The 8,548-nt window shown below is 45.8% G+C and overlaps 1 pseudogene; it reads right to left on the reverse strand.

Moving 5' to 3' along the window:
- Nucleotides 1-835: 835 nt before the first annotated feature.
- Nucleotides 836-1,528, reverse strand: LOC148848700 (putative magnesium transporter NIPA8 pseudogene; annotated as a pseudogene).
- Between the last annotated feature and the right edge of the window lie 7,020 nt (nt 1,529-8,548).

The following is an 8,548-nucleotide window of genomic DNA, read 5'->3' on the forward strand; positions in this document are numbered from 1 at the left end:
GTCCTCTAGGGTCTTTTTCTATCTATAATCTCATTAGTAGAAGTTCTTTGATTGTTGTTTCTGACCAATGAAATTATAATCGCATAATCTCATTAATTTTATGAAATTATATGTTATGCAGTTCCTAAACTAAAAGATCTAACTATAATCTTTTAAATTTAGATATACAACAAGAAACTAAATTGTTTATTTCCATGTAAAAATTAAAAAAAAAACTAAAGAAAATTATATTTTAACATTTTGTCTTGAATCTTTTTCCCCATGCCTCCATTCATATTTTGAAACTTGTCCACAATATTTTTTGGGTTTCCAGGCACTTCTTTGATTTAAAAAAAAAAAAAATCTTCTATTTATATGCACTAAAGCTTTACAGTTACCGATTAAAAAAATTGTTTACAATTTATCCACAAAAATCTTACAAACAGGAGATATATTTTAACCTGCAAGAGCTCTTCTTGGAGGAAATCCCAGGGAATGAGATCAATAATCTATACAAGAATTGTATCATACCTGTCCATATCAGTCACAATGCTTGAATCCATAGAAGACACCAAAGAAGAATCCTTTACTTCACCACCTATTGATAATTTGTGCATGATCCTGCAGGAAAAACAATTGGAATTTTAAGTAAAAATACCTTTGGTTCATCAGGTGCAAGCAAAGAAATTCCTATGAGCACAGATATCATTCCTAGTATAAACATTGTTGTCCTGATGGCATCAAAGACCTGTTTAATAATCAGTAATAAGCTTGTCATCCTGACTTAAGAGAACCCTACAAGGTAAAAGATTGATATGTGCCCCAGGTCGACCTGATATTCTTGGAAGTAAACAAATCATGTAAAAATGGAGAAGGTCCAAGCAATCTGAAACATTGGGACAATAAGAATAGCATCAGATAGTGACAATCCTTCATTTAACCTTGCCATCTGATAAAGTATGGATCAAGTTAGTAGTTTGGAAAACTAGTAATTTCTAAGTAGGTTTTGCAATGTAATACATATCTGAAACCTTCATATAAAATGAGTTGATTATTAAAATCATTACCCAAAATCCAGCTGTACTAAGAAATAAAAGAAGCATGGAGTATGTGAACCAGCCATGCAACTGATAACCACTGGACATGGTTAATCTTAACAAATTGGACCTAGAAAACAAGATCAAATAAATAAAGTATGAATTTTAGATACAAATTCAACTCAACTTGGCCTTAATCCCAGCTGTTTGAGCTTGCAACACAAATCCCGCCCTGCCATTGTGCTCTATCAAGAGCCATATAGCATGTGAAGCTTTATGAACTTTAGATACAAAAATAAGGAAAATTTAAGGTTGCTGTTTCATCATTATGTGAAAAAGGCAACTTACAAGGATTTTGCAAACAACACCGAGCATGATCCTACAGCACCAGAGACGACAGCATAGGAAAAAGGCAGCAACATGTTACTGTACTTCTCTACCAATTGCTCTGGTGTATAAACTGCAAAAGAGAGAGAATAAATGGATTTTTCATCAACTGAGGAATCCAACATTAGCCCATAATCCACATGAATATGGAAACTTGTTACATAAATGAATTTCCTACTAGGAGATTAACTACACTAAACATTTACTTTATTAGATGATAGTGACCATAATCTCTATCATTTTCTTGCTGATCAAAAAAAGAAAGAAAAAAGAAACTATCATATCCTGTATTTAGGCCCGTTAGACAGAAGAAACGCAACATTGACTCGGAGTGCTGGAGAGCAGTTGACGAGGAGGTCGGGAAGCTTCTCGCAGCTGACTTTATCAGAGAGGTCCACTACCCAAGTTGGGTAGCCAACACAGACCTGGTAAAGAAGGCCAATGGTAAATGGCGCATGTGCGTCGATTATACCGACCTGAACCGAGCTTGGCTGAAGGATTGCATCCCACTCCCCAAGATTGACAACCTAGTGGATGCGACCTTAGGGCATGAGTTGCTAAGTTTTCTGGATGCCTACTCGGGCTATAACCAGATAAGAATGAACCTTGCCGACGAAAAAAAAACAACCTTTATAACTGAGCTAGGTCTGTACTATCACAAGGTCATGCCCTTCAGACTGAAAAATGCCAAGGCTACCTTTCAAAGACTTGTAAATAAATTGTTTGATCCGTTGATCGGCAAGAAAATAGAATGCTATGTAGACGACATGGTTTTCAAAACCCAGTTCTCAAATGATCTAATAAAAGATTTGCACTCTATTTTCAAAATTTTGTGTAAGTTTAACATGAAACTAAACCCAAACAAGTGTGTCTTCGGTGTTACATCGGGTTAATTCCTAGGGTACATCGTCAACCGGCACGGCATTGAGGCCAACCCAAAAAATTAAGGCAATCCTTGATATGAGACCACCCCGAAAATTAAAGGAGGTTCAGAGGTTGAATGGCCATATAGCCGCTCTGAGCCACTTCATGTCCAAATCGACAGATTGCTGCCTGCCTTTCTTTAAGGCAATTAAAAGCAAAGGCTTTGAATGGACCCAAGAGTGCCAACTCGCATTCGACGAGCTCAAAAGGTACCTCACCAGTATCCCATTCTTAACCCGACCTGAGGAGGGTGATGTTTTGGAGTTGTACCTCTTTGCAAGTGATGAGGTGGTTAGCTCGGTACTGATAAGAGAAGTAGATTGGGTCCAACGACCTATCTACTATGTTAACAAAGTGTTGTAGGGTGCAGAGACAAGGTATCTAGAGATCAAAAAGTTGGCGTATATGCTAGTCATTGCAATTCAGAAGCTCCGTTCGTACTTCCAAGCTCATACTGTCGTCGTCCTCACCAACAAGCCTCTGAGGCAAGTCTTGCTCAAGCCCGAGGTCTCTAGTAGGCTGACAAAGTGGGCCATTGAGCTCAACGAATACGACCTCCAGTACAAGCCGCGAACTACTATCAAGGCCCAAGCCTTAGCTGAATTTGTCGCGGAATGCACTTTCAGCACCCAAATCCCTAGGCCGGTCGAGCCGGAGGCCCCCAGATCAGATGAGCCCAAGGTTCCCAGGTCAGTTGGGCTCGTGCACCAAGAAGTAGCAACCAGTGTGGATTCTCTCCTAGTTAGACTGAACCCGAGCTGGGATAAGGAGCCCTGGATCCTTCACGTGGATGGCTCGTCCAACCAATAGGGTAGCGGAGCTGGAATCATTCTGTATGGGCCAAGCGGGGTGAAACTGGAGTATGTGTTACGCTTTGAGTTCGCGGCGTCCAATAATGAAGTAGAGTATGAGGTGTTAATAGCCGGCTTGGCTTTAGCAAATGAAGTGAAATTCGAGCACATCGTCATTTGCAATGATTCTCAGCTTGTGGTCAATCAAGTTATAGGTGAATATGAAGCTCGTGAGCCAACCATGATCGCCTACTTAGCTAAAGTCAGAAAGGCTCTGCCTAACTTCCAGTCACACTTCATCAAGAAAATCCCAAGATCAAAGAACACTAAGGTCGACACCCTATCTCGGTTAGCTAGCACCAGTGATAATACCATGTGAACCGTGTACATAGAGAACCTGCATCGGCTTAGCATTCTTGAGGGGGCAGGGGAGGCTGCTCCTATCGTTCAAGCAGAGCCAAGTTGGATCGATCTGCTCGCGAGCTTCCTGCTATGTGGGACCCTCCTTGCAGATCATAATACTGCTAGGAGGGTAGAGCATCAGGCGGCCAAATACATCATGATAGACGAACGGTTGTACCGAAGATCTTACACGCTCCCCTATTTGCGTTGCTTGCGATCTTCTGAGGCCGAGCTCGTGCTCTGCGACACTCATGAGGGCCTGTGCGGTGGACACTTGGGGGGTAGGGCTCTCGCCCATAAAGCGTTACGACAGGGATACTATTGGCCAACGATGAAGGCGGATGTGACCGAGCTCGTCAAAAGATGTGACAAGTGCCAAAAGCACGCTAACATCCACCACCAGCCTGCCGCCGACCTGAAGTATCTCACTAGCCCGTGGCCTTTTGCACAGTGGGGGATTGATTTACTCAAACCATTTCTATAAGCAACATGGAAGAAGAGGTTCTTAGTGGTGGCATTTGATTATTTTACTAAGTGGGTAGAAGTTAAGCCTCTCACAACGATCACAACGTGGAATGTGCAGAACTTCTTTTGGAAGAATATAGTGTGCCTTTTCGGACTACCCCGAGTACTGATCTCTGACAATGGTAAGCAGTTCAAGGATATAAAATTCTAGAACTAGTGCAAAGATATGGGAATTCAACAAAACTTCACCTCGGTGGCACACCCTCAAGCAAACGGCCAAGCAGAGGTCACGAACAGAGCCATCCCAGCCGAGATCGAGGTTCCCACGTTACGTCTAGAAGTGTACGATGACAAAGCAAACGAAAATGAGCTACGTACCAACCTCGACCTACTTGACGAGGTATGGGACCCCGCATACATTAGGACCGTGGCCTACTAGTAGAGAGTAGCTTGGTACTATAACACTAGGGTCAAGAAGCGGAACCTCTGCGTCGGAGACCCGGTCCTTTGTAAAGTTATGGTTCCTGAGCCTAGTGTTGGTAAGCACAGGCAAAATTGGGAAGGACCCTACCGAGTAAAGCAGGTGCTCGGGGAAGGAACGTTTGAACTCGAAACCCTAGAAGGGAAACAAGTACATCGGGCATGGAATATTGTCAACTTAAGGAAATATTACCTGTAATCACTAAGTTGAGTGGACTACAAGTCACTCTACGAGTGTAAGGGCCAAAATGCCGGCTAACAAAGACCTCGGCACAATAAGACCCAGTTGTTTCTTCGGCATGGGCAAACTCCAAAAGGGGGTGGACTGTAGTCGCTCCTTGAGCCTAAGGGCCAAAATGCTGAGCCAATGAAGACCTCAACACTATAGGACCTAGTCGCCTCTATGGCATGGATGAACTCTAGGAGAGTGGGCCATAAGTCACTCCCCCAACCCAAGACATCGACATCGTATAAGACTTAACCGCTTCATCGGCATAGGCTAAGTATTAATATCAAAGGCGTAGGCAGCTCGGATGTGAATCCTATGATGCATAGCCCACCCCGGTATACGAGTTGGACCCGTCAGGGGCAACCGACTTCAACTTAAGTAACCCAGGTGCTTACAAGTCGGGCATATGCTCGCTATGTTGGTCACCTCAGTGTATGTTATAAAATCAGCCCTACCAAGTACTGGGAGACAGCTCGGGGTAACAATAATCGAGAAACCCCACTTCAAGCACTTAGCTCTAACAATTCGAGTGAGATAGTCGCTTTGGAAAAAGAGTAAAGCGCACGACACTTAGCAAAAAGGAGGGGAACATTTCATTACTAGTCCTGATAAAAACAAAAAAAAACCAGGCCTAATAACCCGGGAGAGTACATCAAGGTAAGAGGAAAAGAAAAAGAATTGGGCTCAGCCGCCCAGGAGAAACCACTTCAAAAGAATCATTCAGAAGAAGAAAAAGGTAACCAGCCTCAAGGTCCCACCGCCTCAATGTCCTTGTCGCTCTCCTCCAGGAAGTCGGGCTTCTCTTCCTCCGCTGTGTCCGCCGTCTCTGAGGCCAAGTCCCTCATTGTTATGCCTTCAAGGTTAAGACTGGAGAACTTCTTCCAAACCAACCATTGGAAAATCTTGAACCCCGAGCGGTAGGACTTTGAATCGTACTCAACCTGGAGGTCATGGAACTACTGGGACTTTGAGTCGTCCTCCACCGCCTTAACTCGCTTTTCCTCCATCGCAACGTCGAAGTTATAGGTCTGCTCATGGAGCGTGGACTCCAAGCTCTGGACCTGCTGATGAAGAATCTCCCTTTCCGCCGCCACCCTCGAAGACTCCCCATGTAACGGGCACTCTCCTCAGACAGTCGGGAGATCCATGCTTCTTGGTCCCTGACAAGCAGCTCCTGGGCCTCACTCCCCTTCTAAGCCTGGAGAACCTCATCCTAGGCCTGGTCGAGCTCGCGTTGGAGCCTCCGCACTTCCAACCTTTGATTGATGGCGTTCTAGGAGTGAATAGAAGTTTGGTAGGCCATGGCATGAATAGCGGACTTCAGTTACCAATAGAAAGCTGAGGTAAGTAAGAGGGAAAGAGAAAAGAAAGGGGGGAGAAAAAGGGAAGTAGGCACTTACCACCATGCAGTGAGTCGAGACCAGCTTAGAGATCTGCCTAGGGTGCATCCTGGCCCAGTCCATGATCTCCTTGTGACCGACTGCCTGTCGGCTCCTCTGTGAGGCCACGAGGATGTTGGTGACGCTTTTGTCCCTCCCCTCGGTAGGAAATCGAGGGAAGACAATGGGGTCGGACCGCACGGCCAGAGGGTACTACTGTTGGGGTGGGACCTCTTCTTCTTTGCCGCCTCCTGTGGCTACTCCCTTTAACAACAAAGGTGGGACCTCCGGTGGCAGAAGAAAGGCTGGGTCCGCGGCCTCAAACTCGGCGGCCCCAGAAGTGGACGCTTGGTCAGGCAACCTCTTTGCCCTGTGCTTCTGGTTTCTCGAAAAAAGGCGACGTGCATCCACACCAGACATGTTGGCTGCAACAATCACAAGGCATTAGTCCAGCTTGCAAAAAAAATGAAGGCAACCTAAAGGTAACCTACTGGGGCTCAGGTCGGCCTGCACGAGCTTGTCCTCAGCCAGGTAGTCCGAATAGAGGAAGCCTACTCCCGCCCAAGACTGCAGCGTTTTTTGAACCTTTGGGTTCAACTCAATGCCTGGATCCTGAACAGCAGCCCTCCAGTGGGTCGGAAAGGGCCACCCCTCGGGGTTGCAAACTACAAAATAACCCCGCTTTTAGGCTGGGATCCTGTTTGGTAGCTTGTGGAGGAGCTTGAAGCTAGGACGGGGGAAAAGTAATAAGAGCACCTTTCGGGAGGAGTTCCAAGGGAGGCATTCTTAAATGACAAAATAGTGGCCAAGGTATCAAGGGAAAGAGGAAGACAATACTCAAAAAACAGAGAAATTGTCCCGACCACATTCAGGATTGAGTTTGGGTGGAGTTGGTCTATGGTGACAATGAAGTGGGTAAGAACTTCCACTATCATAGGGTGTAGAGGGAGTCGGAGACCAGCCACGAGCTGCTCCTCAAAGATCATGATCTCGTCATGGCCATGTTCCCAGGGATTGTTTCCGGATGTGAGGCTATAAATGAGATCCCTGGGGAGGTTATAGTAAGAGACTAGGGCATCGAGTCTCTCCATAGACATGAAGGAAGGGCCGAAGCTATCTGGCTCCCGACCCTGGGAAGGGGAAGCCAAGTTATCGAAGGTCTCTCGGACCTCCAGAGCCTGCCCTTTAGGGAACCCCCAAGCTCCCCATGTGCTCGAGGGGACCTCACCCTGATTACTATCTCGGGAAAAGCCACCATAGTATGGATACCCAGACATTGTTTGGACAGAGTAAAGGACTCACCAGAAAAGTGAATTGAGAAAGCGACAAGAATGGGGAGAGCTCGAGCAAACAAGGCGAAGGCGCGACCTCAAAACTAAAAGCAAGGCAAGTTGGCATAAAGAAAATGAGGCCTGAGGCCCTCCTATTTATAGCCATTGTGGCAAAAAAACCAATGGTCTCGATCAAAGCAAATCCAATGGCCTATAATAAAGCCGGTTGCACGTCATCCGAGACTAAAATAAAGCTAGCTGCATGTCTTCCAAAATTCAAGGCAGCTTGGCGGGTTTTTTGGCACCCGAAAAACCCATAAATTGCCTGACATCCACACGTATACTTCATGTGGTTAGTCAACCTAGTTTAAATTATGGGTCAATCCACCCGTCACTTCATGAACTCCCTACGCTAGAGTAAGACCTTTAGCCCAAGGAGTGGGGGCCAATTGATGGAGGGTGACTTGACCTGACCTCCTAACTAAGGGACACGTGGACATGACTCGACGTAAGTGGCAGCTTAGCATGACAACTTGGCCACAACTCGGCGTAATGATCTCATTGAAACCCCAGCAGAACAGATCACCACAAGACAACTCGCTACAACCCGCCACAAAACGGCTTGCTGCGAGGCAGCTCGCTATAAAGGAGTTCGCTACAAGGGAGCTCGCTACAATGGAGCTCGCTATTAAGTAACCCGGAGTCTTCGGGAAACTTCTTATCCAACAAGACTGTGCTTGTTAGACAGCTCCCATGTCTCTTGTTTGGCGACACAACACCTTCCAGTCCAGAGGACTGCATCCACATCTCACGTTAGGTGGCGTCGTGCACGCCATCTCTACATAACGTCTCTCAGCTGATAGGACCATACCCTGCGATGGATACCTGCACCAATCGAATCAACCTGACGAATAATGGCTGCAACAGAGAACCAGAGGCGGTTACACCCAATTTGACAAAGCGTTAGTATATAAGGGTTCCGACCCCCAAGGAAAATGGTAATTGAATTTTTGTAATAAAAAATTGTGCATCTTCACTCTTAGCATTTATTTCTCTATAACTCTCTAAGCTCTACACCGAGTTCTAACTTAAGCATCAGAGTGTTCCCGCTGGGTGAGCTCCACAGGAATCCTTCACCTTCTTCTCTTTCTCAGGTGCCATCCATCGCTAGCTAGGAGCGAGGTCCCTACCAGCTAGGAGTGAC

This window comes from Nelumbo lutea, chromosome 6 (assembly GCF_056320005.1).
Source record: "Nelumbo lutea isolate HS-2025 chromosome 6, American lotus-T2T, whole genome shotgun sequence".
NCBI classification, from domain to species: domain Eukaryota; kingdom Viridiplantae; phylum Streptophyta; class Magnoliopsida; order Proteales; family Nelumbonaceae; genus Nelumbo; species Nelumbo lutea.